We start from the raw sequence: 22,668 nt of genomic DNA, 5'->3' as shown, positions 1-22,668 counted from the left end.
AGTACAATGAAACAGTGCCCTATAGTACAAAGTAAAATTAAACAGAGCACGACATAAAATACAGTTCAATTAAACAGTGCCCGACAGTGTACAAAGTAAAATTAAACAGAGCCCGACATTAAATACAGTACAATGAAACAGTGCCCTACACTGACCAATGTAAAATTAAACAGAGCCCGACATTAAATACAATACAATGAAACAGTGCCCTACAGTGAACAATGTAAAATTAAACAGAGCCCGACATTAAATACAGTTCAATGAAACAGTGCCCTACAGTAAACAAGGTAACATTAAATAGAGCCCGACATTAAATACAGTACAATGAAACAGTGCCCTACAGTGAACAAGGTAACATTAAATAGAGCCCGACATTAAATACAGTACAATGAAACAGTGCCTTACAGTCAACAATGTAAAATTAAACAGAGCCCCACATAAAATACAGTACAATGAAACAGTGCCCTACACTGACCAATGAAAAATTAAACAGTGCCCGACATTAAATACAGTACAATGAAACAGTGCCCTACAGTACAAAGTAAAATTAAACAGAGCACGACATTAAATACAGTACAATGAAACATTGCCCAACACTGAACAAGGTAATATTAAACAGAGCCCGACATTAAATACAGTACAATGAAACAGTGCCCAATGCTGAGCAATGTAAAATTAAACAGAGCCCGACATTAAAAACGGTCCAATGAAACAGTGCCCTACAGTGTACAAAGTAAAATTAAACAGAGCCCGACATTAAACACAGTTCAATGAAACAGTGCCTTACACTGAACAATGTAAAATTAAACAGAACCCGACATTAAATACGGTTCAATGAAACAGTGCCCTACAGTACAAAGTAAAATTAAACAGAGCCCGACATTAAATACAGTACAATGAAACAGTGCCCTACAGTCAACAATGTAAAATTAAACAGAGCCCGACATCAAATACGGTCCAATGAAACAGTGCCCTACAGTACAAAGTAAAATTAAACAGAGCACGACATTAAATACAGTACAATGAAACAGTGCCCTACAGTGTACAAAGTAAAGTGAAACAGAGCCCGACATTAAATACAGTACAATGAAACAGTGCCCTATAGTACAAAGTAAAATTAAACAGAGCACGACATAAAATACAGTTCAATTAAACAGTGCCCGACAGTGTACAAAGTAAAATTAAACAGAGCCCGACATTAAATACAGTACAATGAAACAGTGCCCTACACTGACCAATGTAAAATTAAACAGAGCCCGACATTAAATACAATACAATGAAACAGTGCCCTACAGTGAACAATGTAAAATTAAACAGAGCCCGACATTAAATACAGTTCAATGAAACAGTGCCCTACAGTAAACAAGGTAACATTAAATAGAGCCCGACATTAAATACAGTACAATGAAACAGTGCCCTACAGTGAACAAGGTAACATTAAATAGAGCCCGACATTAAATACAGTACAATGAAACAGTGCCTTACAGTCAACAATGTAAAATTAAACAGAGCCCCACATAAAATACAGTACAATGAAACAGTGCCCTACACTGACCAATGAAAAATTAAACAGTGCCCGACATTAAATACAGTACAATGAAACAGTGCCCTACACTGAACAATGTAAAATTAAACAGAGCCTGACATGAAATACAGTACAATGAAACAGTGCCCTATAGTAAACAAGGTAACATTAAATAGAGCCCGACATTAAATACAGTACAATGAAATAGTGCCATTGAGTCAACAATGTAAAATTAAACAGAGCCCGACATTCAATACAGTGCAATGAAACAGTGCCCTACAATCAACAATGTAAAATTAAACAGAGCCCGACATTAAATACGGTACAATGAAACAGTGCCCCACACTGAACAATGTAAAATTAAACAGAGCCCGACATTAAATACTGATCAATGAAACAGTGCCCTACACTGAACAATGTAAAATTAAACAGAGCCCGACATTAAATACGGTACAATGAAACAGTGCCCTACAGTGTACAAAGTAAAATTAAACAGAGCCCGACATTAAATACAGTACAATGAAACAGTGACCTACAGTGTACAAGGTTAAATTAAACAGAGACCGACATTAAATACAGTACAATGAAACAGTGCCCTACACGGAACAATGTAAAATTAAACAGAGCCCGACATTAAATACGGTACAATGAAACAGTGCCCTAATGTGAACAAGGTAAAATTAAACAGAGCCCGACATTAAATACAGTACAATGAAACAGTGCCCAACGCTGAGCAATGTAAAATTAAACAGAGCCCGTCATTAAATACGGTCCAATGAAACAGTGCCCTACAGTGTACAAAGTAAAATTAAACAGAGCCCGACATTAAACACAGTTCAATGAAACAGTGCCCTACACTGAACAATGTAAAATTAAACAGAGCCCGACATTAAATACAGTACAATGAAACAGTGCCCTACAGTGTACAAAGTAAAGTTAAACAGAGCCCGACATTAAATACAGTACAATGAAACAGTGCCCTACAGTACAAAGTAAAATTAAACAGAGCCCGACATTAAATACGGTACAATGAAACAGTGCCCTACAGTACAAAGTAAAATTAAACAGAGCACGACATTAAATGCAGTTCAATGAAACAGTGCCCGACAGTGTACAAAGTAAAATTAAACAGAGCCCGACATTAAATGCAGTACAATGAAACAGTGCCGTACAGTGTACAAAGTAAAATTAAACAAAGCCCGACATTATATACAGTACAATGAAACAGTGCCCTACAGTGTACAATGTAAAATTAAACAGAGCCCGACATTAAATACAGTACAATGAAACAGTGCCATACAGTGAACAAGGTAACATTGAGCAGAGCCCGACATTAAATACAGTACAATGAAACAGTGCCTTAGAGTCAACAATGTAAAATTAAACAGAGACCGACATTAAATACAGTACAATGAAACTGTGCCCTACACTGAACAAGGTTAAATTAAACAGAGCCCGACATTAAATACAGTTCAATGAAACAGTGCCCTACACTGAACTATGTAAAATTAAACAGAACCCGACATTAAATACAGTACAATGAAACAGTGCCCTACACTGACCAATGTAAAATTCAACAGAGCCCGACATTAAATACGATACAATGAAACAGTGCCCTACAGTGAACAATGTAAAATTAAACAGAGCCCGACATTAAATACAGTACAATGAAACAGTGCCATACAGTCAACAATGTAAAATTAAACAGAGCCCGACATTAAATAAAGTCAATGAAACAGTGCCCTACAGTGTACAATGTAAAATTAAACAGAGCCCGACATTAAATGCGGTACAATGAAACAGTGCCCTACACGGAACCATGTAAAATTAAACAGAGCCCGACATTAAATGCGGTACAATGAAACAGTGCCCTACAGTGAACAAGGTAAAATTAAACAGAGCCCGACATTAAATACAGTACAATGAAACAGTGCCCTACAGTCAACAATGTAAAATTAAACAGAGCCCGACATCAAATACGGTCCAATGCCACAGTGCCCTACAGTACAAAGTAAAATTAAACAGAGCACGACATTAAATACGGTCCAATGAAACAGTGCCCTACAGTACAAAGTAAAATTAAACAGAGCACGACATTAAATACAGTACAATTAAGCAGTGCCCTACAGTGTACAAAGTAAAGTTAAACAGAGCCCGACATTAAATACAGTACAATGAAACAGTGCCCTACAGTACAAAGTAAGATTAAACAGAGCCCGACATTAAATACAGTACAATGAAACAGTGCCCTACAGTACAAAGTAAAATTAAACAGAGCACGACATTAAATACAGTACAATGAAACATTGCCCAACACTGAACAAGGTAATATTAAACAGAGCCCGACATTAAATACAGTACAATGAAACAGTGCCCAATGCTGAGCAATGTAAAATTAAACAGAGCCCGACATTAAAAACGGTCCAATGAAACAGTGCCCTACAGTGTACAAAGTAAAATTAAACAGAGCCCGACATTAAACACAGTTCAATGAAACAGTGCCTTACACTGAACAATGTAAAATTAAACAGAACCCGACATTAAATACGGTTCAATGAAACAGTTCCCTACAGTACAAAGTAAAATTAAACAGAGCCCGACATTAAATACAGTACAATGAAACAGTGCCCTACAGTCAACAATGTAAAATTAAACAGAGCCCGACATCAAATACGGTCCAATGAAACAGTGCCCTACAGTACAAAGTAAAATTGAACATAGCACGACATTAAATACAGTACAATGAAACAGTGCCCTACAGTGTACAAAGTAAAGTGAAACAGAGCCCGACATTAAATACAGTACAATGAAACAGTGCCCTATAGTACAAAGTAAAATTAAACAGAGCACGACATAAAATACAGTTCAATGAAACAGTGCCCGACAGTGTACAAAGTAAAATTAAACAGAGCCCGACATTAAATACAGTACAATGAAACAGTGCCCTACACTGACCAATGTAAAATTAAACAGAGCCCGACATTAAATACAATACAATGAAACAGTGCCCTACAGTGAACAATGTAAAATTAAACAGAGCCCGACATTCAATACAGTGCAATGAAACAGTGCCCTACAATCAACAATGTAAAATTAAACAGAGCCCGACATTAAATACGGTACAATGAAACAGTGCCCCACACTGAACAATGTAAAATTAAACAGAGCCCGACATTAAATACTGATCAATGAAACAGTGCCCTACACTGAACAATGTAAAATTAAACAGAGCCCGACATTAAATACGGTACAATGAAACAGTGCCCTACAGTGTACAAAGTAAAATTAAACAGAGCCCGACATTAAATACAGTACAATGAAACAGTGCCCTTCAGTGAATAAGGTAAAATTAAACAGAGCCCGACATTAAATACGGTACAATGAAACAGTGCCCTACAGTGTACAAAGTAAAATTAAACAGAGCCCGACATTAAATAAAGTAGATGAAACAGTGACCTACAGTGTACAAGGTTAAATTAAACAGAGACCGACATTAAATACAGTACAATGAAACAGTGCCCTACACGGAACAATGTAAAATTAAACAGAGCCCGACATTAAATACGGTACAATGAAACAGTGCCCTAATGTGAACAAGGTAAAATTAAACAGAGCCCGACATTAAATACAGTACAATGAAACAGTGCCCTACAGTCAACAATGTAAAACTAAACAGAGCCCGACATTAATACAGTACAATGAAACAGTGCCCTACACTGAACAAGGTCAAATTAAACAGAGCCCGACATTAAATACAGTACAATGAAACAGTGCCCAACGCTGAGCAATGTAAAATTAAACAGAGCCCGTCATTAAATACGGTCCAATGAAACAGTGCCCTACAGTGTACAAAGTAAAATTAAACAGAGCCCGACATTAAACACAGTTCAATGAAACAGTGCCATACAGTGAACAAGGTAACATTGAGCAGAGCCCGACATTAAATACAGTACAATGAAACAGTGCCTTAGAGTCAACAATGTAAAATTAAACAGAGACCGACATTAAATACAGTACAATGAAACTGTGCCCTACACTGAACAAGGTTAAATTAAACAGAGCCCGACATTAAATACAGTTCAATGAAACAGTGCCCTACACTGAACTATGTAAAATTAAACAGAACCCGACATTAAATACTGTACAATGAAACAGTGCCCTATACTGACCAATGTAAAATTCAACAGAGCCCGACATTAAATACGATACAATGAAACAGTGCCATACAGTCAACAATGTAAAATTAAACAGAGCCCGACATTAAATAAAGTCAATGAAACAGTGCCCTACAGTGTACAAGGTAAAATTAAACAGAGCCCGACATTAAATACAGTACAATGAAACAGTGCCCTACAGTCAACAATGTAAAATTAAACAGAGCCCGACATCAAATACGGTCCAATGAAACAGTGCCCTACAGTACAAAGTAAAATTAAACAGAGCACGACATAAAATACAGTTCAATGAAACAGTGCCCGACAGTGTACAAAGTAAAATTAAACAGAGCCCGTCATTAAATACAGTACAATGAAACAGTGCCCTACATTGAATAATGTAAAATTAAACAGAGTCCGACATTAAATACAGTACAATGAATCAGTGCCCTACACTGACCAATGTAAAATTAAACAGAGCCCGGCATTGAATACGGTACAATGAAACAGTGCCCTACACTGAACAATGTAAAATTAAACAGAGCCTGACGTGAAACACAGTACAATGAAACAGTGCCCTACAGTAAACAAGGTAACATTAAATAGAGCCCGACATTAAATACAGTACAATGAAATAGTGCCTTTGAGTCAACAATGTAAAATTAAACAGAGCCCGACATTCAATACAGTACAATGAAACAGTGCCCTACTGTGTACAAAGTAAAATTAAACAGAGCCCGACATTAAATACAGTACAATGAAACAGTGCCCTACAGTGAATAAGGTAAAATTAAACAGAGCCCGACATTAAATACGGTACAATGAAACAGTGCCCTACAGTGTACAAAGTAAAATTAAACAGAGACCGACATTAAATACAGTACAATGAAACAGTGCCCTACACGGAACAATGTAAAATTAAACAGAGCCCGACATTAAATACGGTACAATGAAACAGTGCCCTACAGTGAACAAGGTAAAATTAAACAGAGCCCGACATTAAATACAGTACAATGAAACAGTGCCCTACAGCCAACAATGTAAAACTAAACAGAGCCCGACATTAATACAGTACAATGAAACAGTGCCCTACACTGAACAAGGTTAAATTAAACAGAGCCCGACATTAAATACAGTACAATGAAACAGTGCCCAACGCTGAGCAATGTAAAATTAAACAGAGCCCGACATTAAATACGGTCCAATTAAACAGTGCCCTACAGTGTACAAAGTAAAATTAAACAGAGCCCGACATTAAACACAGTTCAATGAAACAGTGTCCTACACTGAACAATGTAAAATTAAACAGAGCCCGACATTAAATACGGTCCAATGAAACAGTGCCCTACAGTACAAAGTAAAATTAAACAGAGCACGACATTAAATACGGTCCAATGAAACAGTGCCCTACAGTACAAAGTAAAATTAAACAGAGCAGGACATTAAATACAGTACAATGAAACAGTGCCCTACAGTGTACAAAGTAAAGTTAAACAGAGCCCGACATTAAATACAGTACAATGGAATAGTGCCCTACAGTACAAAGTAAGATAAAACAGAGCCCGACATTAAATACAGTACAATGAAACAGTGCCCTACAGTACAAAGTAAAATTAAACAGAGCACGACATTAAATACAGTACAATGAAACAGTGCCCAACACTGAACAATGTAAAATTAAACAGAGCCCGACATTAAATACAGTTCAATGAAACAGTGCCCTACACTGAACACTGTAAAATTAAACAGAGCCCGACATTAAATACAGCCCAATGAAACATTGCCCTACAGTGAACAAGGTAACATTAAACACAGCCCGCCATTAAATACAGATCAATGAAACAGTGCCCTTCACTGAACAATGTAAAATTAAACAGAGCCCGACATTAAATACGGTACAATGAAACAGTGCCCTACAATCAACAAGGTAAAATTAAACAGAGCCCGACATTAAATACAGATCAATGAAACAGTGCTCTACACTAAACAATGTAAAATTAAACAGAGCCCGACATTAAATACAGTACAATGAAACAGTGCCCTACAGTGAACAATGTAAAATTAAACAGAGTCCGACATTAAATACAGTACAATGAAACAGTGCCCTACAGTGAACAAGGTAAAATTAAACAGAGCCCGACATTAAATGCAGTACAATGAAACAGTGCCCTACAGTCTACAACGTAAAGTTGAACAGAGCCCGACATTATATACAGTACAATGAAACAGTGCCCGACAGTACAAAGTAAAATTAAACAGAGCACGACGTTAAATACAGTACAATGAAACAGTGCCCTACAGTGAACAAGGTTAAATTAAACAGAGCACGACGTTAAATACAGTACAATGAAACAGTGCCCTACAGTACAAAGTAAAATTAAACAGAGCCCGACATTAAATACGGTACAATGAAACAGTGCCCTTCAGTGCACAATCTAAAATTAAACAGAGCCCGCCATTAAATACAGTACAATGAAACAGTGCCCTACAGTGAACAATGTAAAATTAAACAGAGTCCGACATTAAATACAGTACAATGAAACAGTGCCCTACAGTGAACAAGGTAAAATTAAACAGAGCCCGACATTAAATGCAGTACAATGAAACAGTGCCCTACAGTCTACAACGTAAAGTTGAACAGAGCCCGACATTATATACAGTACAATGAAACAGTGCCCGACAGTACAAAGTAAAATTAAACAGAGCACGACGTTAAATACAGTACAATGAAACAGTGCCCTACAGTGAACAAGGTTAAATCAAACATAGCACGACGTTAAATACAGTACAATGAAACAGTGCCCTACAGTACAAAGTAAAATTAAACAGAGCCCGACATTAAATACGGTACAATGAAACAGTGCCCTTCAGTGCACAATCTAAAATTAAACAGAGCCCGCCATTAAATACAGTACAATGAAACAGTGCCCTACAGTGAACAAGGTAACATTAAGCAGAGCCCGACATTAAATACAGTACAATGAAACAGTGCCTTACAGTCAAAAATGTAAAATTAAACAGAGCCCGACATTAAATAAAGTCAATGAAACAGTGCCCTACAGTGTACAAGGTAAAATTAAACAGAGCCCGACATTAAATACAGCACAATGAAACAGTGCCCTACAGTGAACAATGTAACATTAAACAGAGCCCGACATTAAATACAGATCAATAAAACAGTGCCCTACACTGAACAAGGTAAAATTAAACAGAGCCCGACATTAAATACGGTACAATAAAACAGTGCCCTTAACTGAACAAGGTAAAATTAAACAGAGCCCGACATTAAATACAGTACAATGAAACAGTGCCCTAAAGTAAATAATGTATAATTAAACAGAGCCCGACATTAAATACGGTATAATGAAACAATGCCCTACAGTGAACAATGTAAAATTAAACAGAGCCCGACATTAAATACAGTTCAATGAAACAGTGCCCTACAGTAAACAAGGTAACATTAAATAGAGCCCGACATTAAATACAGTACAATGAAACAGTGCCCTACAGTGAACAAGGTAACATTAAATAGAGCCCGACATTACATACAGTACAATAAAACAGTGCCTTACAGTCAACAATGTAAAATTAAACAGAGCCCCACATAAAATACAGTACAATGAAACAGTGCCCTACACTGACCAATGTAAAATTAAACAGTGCCCGACATTAAATACAGTACAATGAAACAGTGCCCTACACTGAACAATGTAAAATTAAACAGAGCCTGACATGAAATACAGTACAATGAAACAGTGCCCTACAGTAAACAAGGTAACATTAAATAGAGCCCGACATGAAATACAGTACAATGAAATAGTGCCTTTGAGTCAACAATGTAAAATTAAACAGAGCCCGACATTCAATACAGTGCAATGAAACAGTGCCCTACAATCAACAATGTAAAATTAAACAGAGCCCGACATTAAATACGGTACAATGAAACAGTGCCCTACACTGAACAATGTAATATTAAACAAAGCCCGACATTAAATACGGTACAATGAAACAGTGCCCTACACTGAACAATGTAAAATTAAACAGAGCCCGACATTAAATACTGATCAATGAAACAGTGCCCTACACTGAACAATGTAAAATTAAACGGAGGCCGACATTAAATACGGTACAATGAAACAGTGCCCTACAGTGTACAAAGTAAAATTAAACAGAGACCGACTTTAAATACAGTACAATGAAACAGTGCCCGACAGTGAACAAGGTTAAATTAAACAGAGACCGACATTAAATACAGTACAATGTAACAGTGCCCTACACTGAACAATGTAAAATTAAACAGAGCCCGACATTAAATACGGTACAATGAAACAGTGCCCTACAGTGAACAAGGTTAAATTAAACAGAGACCGACATTAAATACAGTACAATGAAACAGTGCCCTACACGGAACAATGTAAAATTAAACAGAGCCCGACATTAAATACTGATCAATGAAACAGTGCCCTACACTGAACAATGTAAAATTAAACAGAGGCCGACATTAAATACGGTACAATGAAACAGTGCCCTACAGTACAAAGTAAGATTAAACAGAGCCCGACATTAAATACAGTACAATGAAACAGTGCCCTACAGTACAAAGTAAAATTAAACAGAGCAGGACATTAAATACGGTCCAATGAAACAGTGCCCTACAGTACAAAGTGAAATTAAACAGAGCACGACATTAAATACAATACAATGAAACAGTGCCCTACAGTGTACAAAGTAAAGTTAAACAGAGCCCGACATTAAATACAGTACAATGAAACAGTGCCCTACAGTACAAAGTAAGATTAAACAGAGCCCGACATTAAATACAGTACAATGAAACAGTGCCCTACAGTACAAAGTAAAATTAAACAGAGCACGACATTAAATACAGTACAATGAAACAGTGCCCAACACTGAACAATGTAAAATTAAACAGAGCCCGACATTTAATACAGTTCAATGAAACAGTGCCCTACACTGAACACTGGAAAATTAAACAGAGCCCGACATTAAATACAGTACAATGAAACAGTGCCCTATAGTGTACAAAGTACAGTTAAACAGAGCCCGACATTAAATACAGTACAATGAAACAGTGCCCTACAGTACAAAGTAAAATTAAACAGAGCCCGACATTAAATACGGTACAATGAAACAGTGCCCTACAGTACAAAGTAAAATTAAACAGAGCACGACATTAAATGAAGTTCAAAGGAACAGTGCCCGACAGTGTACAAAGTAAAATTAAACAGAGCCCGACATTAAATACAGTACAATGAAACAGTGCCCTCCACTGAACAATGTACAATTAAAAAGAGCCCGACATTAAATACAGTACAATGAAACAGTGCCCAACAGTGAACAAGGTAAAATTAAACAGAGCCCGACATTAAATGCAGTACAATTAAACAGTGCCCTACAGTGTACAAAGTAAAATTAAACAAAGCCCGACATTATATACAGTACAATGAAACAGTTCCCGACAGTGAACAATGTAAAATTAAACAGAGCCCGACATTAAATACAGTACAATGAAACAGTGCCATACAGTGAACAAGGTAACATTGAGCAGAGCCCGACATTAAATACAGTACAATGAAACAGTGCCTTAGAGTCAACAATGTAAAATTAAACAGAGCCCGACATTAAATACAGAACAATGAAACAGTGCCATACAGTCAACAATGTAAAATTAAACGGAGCCCGACATTAAATAAAGTCAATGAAACAGTGCCCTACAGTGTACAAGGTTAAATTAAACAGAGACCGACATTAAATACAGTACAATGAAACAGTGCCCTACACTGAACAATGTAAAATTAAACAGAGCCCGACATTAAATGCGGTACAATGAAACAGTGCCCTACACGGAACCATGTAAAATTAAACAGAGACCGACATTAAATGCAGTACAATGAAACAGTGCCCTACAGTGAACAAGGTAAAATTAAACAGAGCCCGACATTAAATACAGTACAATGAAACAGTGCCCTACAGTCAACAATGTAAAATTAAACAGAGCCCGACATTAAATACAGTACAATGAAACAGTGCCCAACCCTGAACAAGGTAACATTAAACAGAGCCCGACATTAAATACAGTACAATGAAACAGTGCCCTACACTGACCAATGTAAAATTAAACAGAGCCCGACATAAAATACAGTACAATGAAACAGTGCCCTACACTGACCAATGTAAAATTAAACAGTGCCCGACATTAAATACAGTACAATGAAACAGTGCCCTACAGTAAACAAGGTAACATTAAATAGAGCCCGACATTAAATACAGTACAATGAAATAGTGCCTTACAGTCAACAATGTAAAATTAAACAGAGCCCGACATTCAATACAGTGCAATGAAACAGTGCCCTACAATCAACAATGTAAAATTATACAGAGCCCGACATTAAATACAGTACAATGAAACAGTGCCCTACACTGAACAATGTAAAATTAAACAGAGCCTGACATGAAATACAGTACAATGAAACAGTGCCCTACAGTAAACAAGGTAACATTAAATAGAGCCCGACATTAAATACAGTACAATGAAATAGTGCCTTTGAGTCAACAATGTAAAATTAAACAGAGCCCGACATTCAATACAGTGCAATGAAACAGTGCCCTACAATCAACATTGTAAAATTAAACAGAGCCCGACATTAAATACGGTACAGTGAAACAGTGCCCTACACTGAACAATGTAATATTAAACAGAGCCCGACATTAAATACGGTACAATGAAACAGTGCCCTACACTGAACAATGTAAAATTAAACAGAGCCCGACATTAAATACTGATCAATGAAACAGTGCCCTACACTGAACAATGTAAAAGTAAACAGAGGCCGACATTAAATACGGTACAATGAAACAGTGCCCTACAGTGTACAAAGTAAAATTAAACAGAGACCGACATTAAATACAGTACAATGAAACAGTGCCCTACACGGAACAATGTAAAATTAAACAGAGCCCGACATTAAATACGGTACAATGAAACATTGCCCTACAGTGAACAAGGTGAAATTAAACAGAGCCCGACATTAATACAGTACAATGAAACAGTGCCCTACACTGAACAAGGTTAAATTAAACAGAGCCCGACATTAAATACAGTACAATGAAACAGTGCCCAACGCTGAGCAATGTAAAATTAAAGAGCCCGACATTAAATACGGTCCAATGAAACAGTGCCCTACAGTGTACAAAGTAAAATTAAACAGAGCCCGACATTAAACACAGTTCAATGAAACAGTGCCCTAAACTGAACAATGTAAAATTAAACGGAACCCGACATTAAATACGGTCCAATGAAACAGTGCCCTACAGTACAAAGTAAAATTAAACAGAGCACGACATTAAATACAATACAATGAAACAGTGCCCTACAGTACAAAGTAAGATTAAACAGAGCCCGACATTAAATACAGTACAATGAAACAGTGCCCTACAGTACAAAGTAAAATTAAACAGAGCCCAACATTAAATACAGTACAATGAAACAGTGCCCTACACTGAATAAGGTTAAATTAAACACAGCCCGACATTAAATGCAGTTCAAAGAAACAGTGCCCGACAGTGTACAAAGTAAAATTAAACAGAGCCCGACATTAAATACAGTACAATGAAACAGTGCCCTACACTGAATAAGGTTAAATTAAACAGAGCCCGACATTAACTACAGTTCAATGAAACAGTGCCCTACACTGAACAATGTACAATTAAAAAGAGCCCGACATTAAATACAGTACAATGAAACAGTGGCCAACAGTGAACAAGGTAAAATTAAACAGAGCCCGACATTAAATGCAGTACAATGAAACAGTGCCCTACAGTGTACAAAGTAAAATTAAACAAAGCCCGACATTATATACAGTACAATGAAACAGTGCCCTACAGTACAAAGTAAAATTAAACAGAGCCCGACATTAAATACGGTACAATGAAACAGTGCCCTACAGTACAAAGTAAAATTAAACAGAGCACGACATTAAATGCAGTTCAAAGAAACAGTGCCCGACAGTGTACAAAGTAAAATTAAACAAAGCCCGACATTATATACAGTACAATGAAACAGTGCCATAGAGTGAACAAGGTAACATTGAGCAGAGCCCGACATTAAATACAGTACAATGAAACAGTGCCTTAGAGTCAACAATGTAAAATTAAACAGAGCACGGCATTAAATGCAGATCAAAGAAACAGTGCCCGACAGTGTACAAAGTAAAATTAAACAGAGCCCGACATTAAATACAGTACAATGAAACAGTGCCCTACACTGAATAAGGTTAAATTAAACAGAGCCCGACATTAACTACAGTTCAATGAAACAGTGCCCTACACTGAACAATGTACAATTAAAAAGAGCCCGACATTAAATACAGTACAATGAAACAGTGCCCAACAGTGAACAAGGTAAAATTAAACAGAGCCCGACATTAAATGCAGTACAATGAAACAGTGCCCTACAGTGTACAAAGTAAAATTAAACAAAGCCCGACATTATATACAGTACAATGAAACAGTGCCCTACAGTGAACAATGTAAAAGTAAACAGAGCCCGACATTAAATACAGTACAATGAAACAGTGCCATAGAGTGAACAAGGTAACATTGAGCAGAGCCCGACATTAAATACAGTACAATGAAACAGTGCCTTAGAGTCAACAATGTAAAATTAAACAGAGACCGACATTAAATACAGTACAATGAAACTGTGCCCTACACTGAACAAGGTTAAATTAAACAGAGCCCGACATTAAATACAGTTCAATGAAACAGTGCCCTACACTGAACTATGTAAAATTAAACAGAGCCCGACATTAAATACGATACAATGAAACAGTGCCCTACAGTGAACAATGTAAAATTAAACAGAGCCCGACATTAAATACAGTACAATGAAACAGTGCCCTACAGTGAACAATGTAAAATTAAACAGAGCCCGACATTAAATACAGTACAATGAAACAGTGCCATACAGTCAACAATGTAAAATTAAACAGAGACCGACATTAAATACAGTACAATGAAACTGTGCCCTACACTGAACAAGGTTAAATTAAACAGAGCCCGACATTAAATACAGTTCAATGAAACAGTGCCCTACACTGAACTATGTAAAATTAAACAGAGCCCGACATTAAATACGATACAATGAAACAGTGCCCTACAGTGAACAATGTAAAATTAAACAGAGCCCGACATTAAATACAGTACAATGAAACAGTGCCCTACAGTGAACAATGTAAAATTAAACAGAGCCCGACATTAAATACAGTACAATGAAACAGTGCCATACAGTCAACAATGTAAAATTAAACAGAGCCCGACATTAAATAAAGTCAATGAAACAGTGCCCTACAGTGTACAAGGTTAAATTAAACAGAGACCGACATTAAATGCAGTACAATGAAACAGTGCCCTACACTGAACAATGTAAAATTAAACAGAGCCCGACATTAAATACAGTTCAACGAAACAGTGCCCTACAGTAAACAAGGTAACATTAAATAGAGCCCGACATTAAATACAGTACAATGAAACAGTGACCTACAGTCAACAATGTAAAATTAAACAGAGCCCCACATAAAATACAGTACAATGAAACAGTGCCCTAATCTGAACAATGTAAAATTAAACAGAGCCCGACATTAAATACAGTTCAATGAAACAGTGCCCTACACTGAACTATGTAAAATTAAACAGAGCCCGACATTAAATACGATACAATGAAACAGTGCCCTACAGTGAACGATGTAAAATTAAACAGAGCCCGACATTAAATGCGGTACAATGAAACAGTGCCCTACAGTGAATAAGGTTAAATTAAACAGAGCCCGACATTAAATACAGTACAATGAAACAGTGCCCTAGATTGAATAATGTAAAATTAAACAGAGCCCGACATTAAATACAGTACAATGAAACAGTGCCCTACAGTAAACAAGGTAACATTAAATAGAGCCCGACATTAAATACAGTACAATGAAACAGTGACCTACAGTCAACAATGTAAAATTAAACAGAGCCCCACATAAAATACAGTACAATAAAACAGTGCCCTAATCTGAACAATGTAAAATTAAACAGTGCACGACATTAAATACAGTACAATGAAACAGTGCCCTACACTGAACAATGTACTATTAAACAGAGCCCGACATTAAATACGGTACAATGAAACAGTGCCCTACACTGAACAATGTAAAATTAAACAGAGCCTGACATGAAATACAGTGCAATGAAACAGTGCCCTACAATCAACAATGTAAAATTTAACAGAGCCCGACATTAAATACAGTACAATGAAACAGTGCCCTACACTGACCAATGTAAAATTAAACAGTGCCCTACACTGAACAATGTAAAATTAAACAGAGCCTGACATGAAATACAGTGCAATGAAACAGTGCCCTCCAATCAACAATGTAAAATTAAACAGAGCCCGACATTAAATACGGTACAATGAAACAGTGCCCTACACTGAACAATGTAATATTAAACAGAGCCCGACATTAAATACAGTACAATGAAACAGTGCCCTACAGTAAACAAGGTAACATTAAATAGAGCCCGACATTAAATACAGTACAATGAAATAGTGCCTTTGAGTCAACAATGTAAAATTAAACAGAGCCCGACATTCAATACAGTGCAATGAAACAGTGCCCTACAATCAACAATGTAAAATTAAACAGAGCCCGACATTAAATACGGTACAATGAAACAGGGCCCTACACTGAACAATGTAATATTAAACAGAGCCCGACATTAAATACGGTACAATGAAACAGTGCCCTACACTGAATAATGTAAAATTAAACAGAGCCCGACATTAAATACAGATCAATGAAACAGTGCCCTACACTGAACAATGTAAAATTAAACAGAGCCCGACATTAAATACGGTACAATGAAACAGTGCCCTACAGTGTACAAAGTAAAATTAAACAGAGCCCGACATTAAATACGGTACAATGAAACAGTGCCCTACAGTGTACAAAGTAAAATTAAACAGAGCCCGACATTAAATAAAGTAAATGAAACAGTGCCCTACAGTGTACAAGGTTAAATTAAACAGAGACCGACATTAAATACAGTACAATGAAACAGTGCCCTACACGGAACAATGTAAAATTAAACAGAGCCCGACATTAAATACGGTACAATGAAACAGTGCCCTACAGTGAACAAGGTAAAATTAAACAGAGCCCGACATTAAATACAGTACAATGAAACAGTGCCTTACAGTCAACAATGTAAAACTAAACAGAGCCCGACATTAATACAGTACAATGAAACAGTGCCCTACACTGAACAAGGTTAAATTAAACAGAGCCCGACATTAAATACAGTACAATGAAACAGTGCCCAACGCTGAGCAATGTAAAATTAAACAGAGCCCGACATTAAATACGGTCCAATGAAACAGTGCCCTACAGTGTACAAAGTAAAATTAAACAGAGCCCGACATTAAATACAGTACAATGAAACAGTGCCCTACAGTGAACAATGTAAAATTAAACAGAGCCCGACATTAAATACAGTACAATGAAACAGTGCCATACAGTCAACAATGTAAAATTAAACAGAGACCGACATTAAATACAGTACAATGAAACTGTGCCCTACACTGAACAAGGTTAAATTAAACAGAGCCCGACATTAAATACAGTTCAATGAAACAGTGCCCTACACTGAACTATGTAAAATTAAACAGAGCCCGACATTAAATACGATACAATGAAACAGTGCCCTACAGTGAACAATGTAAAATTAAACAGAGCCCGACATTAAATACAGTACAATGAAACAGTGCCCTACAGTGAACAATGTAAAATTAAACAGAGCCCGACATTAAATACAGTACAATGAAACAGTGCCATACAGTCAACAATGTAAAATTAAACAGAGCCCGACATTAAATAAATTCAATGAAACAGTGCCCTACAGTGTACAAGGTTAAATTAAACAGAGACCGACATTAAATGCAGTACAATGAAACAGTGCCCTACACTGAACAATGTAAAATTAAACAGAGCCCGACATTAAATACAGTTCAACGAAACAGTGCCCTACAGTAAACAAGGTAACATTAAATAGAGCCCGACATTAAATACAGTACAATGAAACAGTGACCTACAGTCAACAATGTAAAATTAAACAGAGCCCCACATAAAATACAGTACAATGAAACAGTGCCCTAATCTGAACAATGTAAAATTAAACAGAGCCCGACATTAAATACAGTTCAATGAAACAGTGCCCTACACTGAACTATGTAAAATTAAACAGAGCCCGACATTAAATACGATACAATGAAACAGTGCCCTACAGTGAACAATGTAAAATTAAACAGAGCCCGACATTAAATGCGGTACAATGAAACAGTGCCCTACAGTGAATAAGGTTAAATTAAACAGAGCCCGACATTAAATACAGTACAATGAAACAGTGCCCTAGATTGAATAATGTAAAATTAAACAGAGCCCGACATTAAATACAGTACAATGAAACAGTGCCCTACAGTAAACAAGGTAACATTAAATAGAGCCCGACATTAAATACAGTACAATGAAACAGTGACCTACAGTCAACAATGTAAAATTAAACAGAGCCCCACATAAAATACAGTACAATAAAACAGTGCCCTAATCTGAACAATGTAAAATTAAACAGTGCACGACATTAAATACAGTACAATGAAACAGTGCCCTACACTGAACAATGTACTATTAAACAGAGCCCGACATTAAATACGGTACAATGAAACAGTGCCCTACACTGAACAATGTAAAATTAAACAGAGCCTGACATGAAATACAGTGCAATGAAACAGTGCCCTACAATCAACAATGTAAAATTTAACAGAGCCCGACATTAAATACAGTACAATGAAACAGTGCCCTACACTGACCAATGTAAAATTAAACAGTGCCCTACACTGAACAATGTAAAATTAAACAGAGCCTGACATGAAATACAGTGCAATGAAACAGTGCCCTCCAATCAACAATGTAAAATTAAACAGAGCCCGACATTAAATACGGTACAATGAAACAGTGCCCTACACTGAACAATGTAATATTAAACAGAGCCCGACATTAAATACAGTACAATGAAACAGTGCCCTACAGTAAACAAGGTAACATTAAATAGAGCCCGACATTAAATACAGTACAATGAAACAGTGCCCTACAGTGAACAAGGTAAAATTAAACAGAGCCCGACATTAAATACAGTACAATGAAATAGTGCCTTTGAGTCAACAATGTAAAATTAAACAGAGCCCGACATTCAATACAGTGCAATGAAACAGTGCCCTACAATCAACAATGTAAAATTAAACAGAGCCCGACATTAAATACGGTACAATGAAACAGGGCCCTACACTGAACAATGTAATATTAAACAGAGCCCGACATTAAATACGGTACAATGAAACAGTGCCCTACACTGAATAATGTAAAATTAAACAGAGCCCGACATTAAATACAGATCAATGAAACAGTGCCCTACACTGAACAATGTAAAATTAAACAGAGCCCGACATTAAATACGGTACAATGAAACAGTGCCCTACAGTGTACAAAGTAAAATTAAACAGAGCCCGACATTAAATACAGTACAATGAAACAGTGCCCTACAGTGAATAAGGTAAAATTAAACAGAGCCCGACATTAAATACGGTACAATGAAACAGTGCCCTACAGTGTACAAAGTAAAATTAAACAGAGCCCGACATTAAATAAAGTAAATGAAACAGTGCCCTACAGTGTACAAGGTTAAATTAAACAGAGACCGACATTAAATACAGTACAATGAAACAGTGCCCTACACGGAACAATGTAAAATTAAACAGAGCCCGACATTAAATACGGTACAATGAAACAGTGCCCTACAGTGAACAAGGTAAAATTAAACAGAGCCCGACATTAAATACAGTACAATGAAACAGTGCCTTACAGTCAACAATGTAAAACTAAACAGAGCCCGACATTAATACAGTACAATGAAACAGTGCCCTACACTGAACAAGGTTAAATTAAACAGAGCCCGACATTAAATACAGTACAATGAAACAGTGCCCAACGCTGAGCAATGTAAAATTAAACAGAGCCCGACATTAAATACGGTCCAATGAAACAGTGCCCTACAGTGTACAAAGTAAAATTAAACAGAGCCCGACATTAAACACAGTTCAATGAAACAGTGCCCTACACTGAACAATGTAAAATTAAACAGAACCCGACATTAAATACGGTCCAATGAAACAGTGCCCTACAGTACAAAGTAAAATTAAACAGAGCACGACATTAAATACGGTCCAATGAAACAGTGCCCTACAGTACAAAGTAAAATTAAACAGAGCACGACATTAAATACAGTACAATGAAACAGTGCCCTACAGTGTACAAAGTAAAGTTAAACAGAGCCCGAAATTAAATACAGTACAATGAAACAGTGCCCTACATTACAAAGTAAGATTAAACAGAGCCCGACATTAAATACAGTACAATGAAACAGTGCCCTACAGTACAAAGTAAAATTAAACAGAGCACGACATTAAATACAGTACAATGAAACAGTGCCCAACACTGAACAATGTAAAATTAAACAGAGCCCGACATTAAATACAGTTCAATGAAACAGTGCCCTACACTGAACACTGTAAAATTAAACAGAGCCCGACATTAAATACAGCCCAATGAAACAGTGCCCTACAGTGGACAAGGTAACATTAAACAGAGCCCGACATTAAATACAGATCAATGAAACAGTGCTCTGCACTAAACAATGTAAAATTAAACAGAGCCCGACATTAAATACAGTACAATGAAACAGTGCCCTACAGTGAACAATGTAAAATTAAACAGAGACCGACATTAAATACAGTACAATGAAACAGTGCCCTACACTGAACAAGTTTAAATTAAACAGAGCTGGCATTAAATGCAGTACAATGAAACAGTGCCCTACAGTACAAAGTAAAATTAAACAGAGCACGGCATTAAATACAGTACAATGAAACAGTGCCCTACACTGAACAATGTAAAATTAAACAGAACCCGACATTAAATACAGTACAATGAAACAGTGCCCAACACTGAACAATGTAAAATTAAACAGAGCCCGACATTAAATACAGTTCAATGAAACAGTGCCCTACACTGAACACTGTAAAATTAAACAGAGCCCGACATTAAATACAGCCCATTGAAACAGTGCCCTACAGTGAACAAGGTAACATTAAACACAGCCCGCCATTAAATACAGATCAATGAAACAGTGCCCTACACTGAACAATGTAAAATTAAACAGAGCCGGACATTAAATACAGTACAATGAAACAGTGCCCTACAGTGAACAAGGTAAAATTAAACAGAGTCCGACATTAAATACAGTACAATGAAACAGTGCCCTACAGTGAACAAGGTAAAATTAAACCGAGCCCGACATTAAATGCAGTACAATGAAACAGTGCCCTACAGTGAACAAGGTAAAATTAAACAGAGCCCGACATTAAATACAGTACAATGAAACAGTCCCCTACAGTACAAAGTAAAACTAAACAGAGCACGACATTAAATACAGTACAATGAAACAGTGCCCCACTTTGAACAACGTAAAATTAAATAGAGACCGACATTAAATACGGTACAATTAAACAGTGCCCTACAGTCTACAACGTAAAGTTGAACAGAGCCCGACATTATATACAGTACAATGAAACAGTGCCCTACAGTACAAAGTAAAATTAAACAGAGCACGAAGTTAAATACAGTACAATGAAACAGTGCCCCACTTTGAACAACGTAAAATGAAACAGAGCCCGACATTAAATACGGTACAATGAAACAGTGCCCTACAATCAACAATGTAAAATTAAACAGAGCCCGACAGTAAATACGGTACAATGAAACAGTGCCCTTCAGTGCACAATCTAAAATTAAACAGAGCCCGACATTAAATACAGTACAATGAAACAGTGCCCTACAGTGAACAAGGTAACATTAAGCAGAGCCCGACATTAAATACAGTACAATGAAACAGTGCCTTACAGTCAAAAATGTAAAATTAAACAGAGCCCGACATTAAATAAAGTCAATGAAACAGTGCCCTACAGTGTACAAGGTTAAATTAAACAGAGACCGACATTAATTACAGTACAATGAAACAGTGTCCTACACGGAACAATGAAAAATTAAACAGAGCCCGACATTAAATACAGCACAATGAAACAGTGCCCTACAGTGAACAAGGTAACAGTAAACAGAGCCCGACATTAAATACAGATCAATGAAACAGTGCCCTACAGCACAAAGTAAGATTAAACAGAGCACGACATTAAATACAGTACAATGAAACAGTGCCCTACAGTGTACAAAGTAAAGTTAAACAGAGCCCGACATTAAATACAGTACAATGAAACAGTGCCCAACCCTGAATAAGGTAACATTAAACAGAGCCCGACATTAAATACAGTACAATGAAACAGTGCCCTACAGTAAATAATGTATAATTAAACAGAGCCCGACATTAAATACGGTACAATGAAACAGTGCCATAGAGTGAACAAGGTAACATTGAGCAGAGCCCGACATTAAATACAGTACAATGAAACAGTGCCTTAGAGTCAACAATGTAAAATTAACCAGAGACCGACATTAAATACAGTACAATGAAACTGTGCCCTACACTGAACAAGGTTAAATTAAACAGAGCCCGACATTAAATACAGTTCAATGAAACAGTGCCCTACACTGAACTATGTAAAATTAAACAGAGCCCGACATTAAATACGATACAATGAAACAGTGCCCTACAGTGAACAATGTAAAATTAAACAGAGCCCGACATTAAATACAGTACAATGAAACAGTGCCCTACAGTGAACAATGTAAAATTAAACAGAGCCCGACATTAAATACAGTACAATGAAACAGTGCCATACAGTCAACAATGTAAAATTAAACAGAGACC

Source organism: Scyliorhinus torazame, chromosome 23 (assembly GCF_047496885.1).
Source record: "Scyliorhinus torazame isolate Kashiwa2021f chromosome 23, sScyTor2.1, whole genome shotgun sequence".
In the NCBI taxonomy this organism is placed as follows: Eukaryota; Metazoa; Chordata; class Chondrichthyes; order Carcharhiniformes; family Scyliorhinidae; genus Scyliorhinus; species Scyliorhinus torazame.
Note: the sequence above shows the minus strand (reverse complement) of the source record.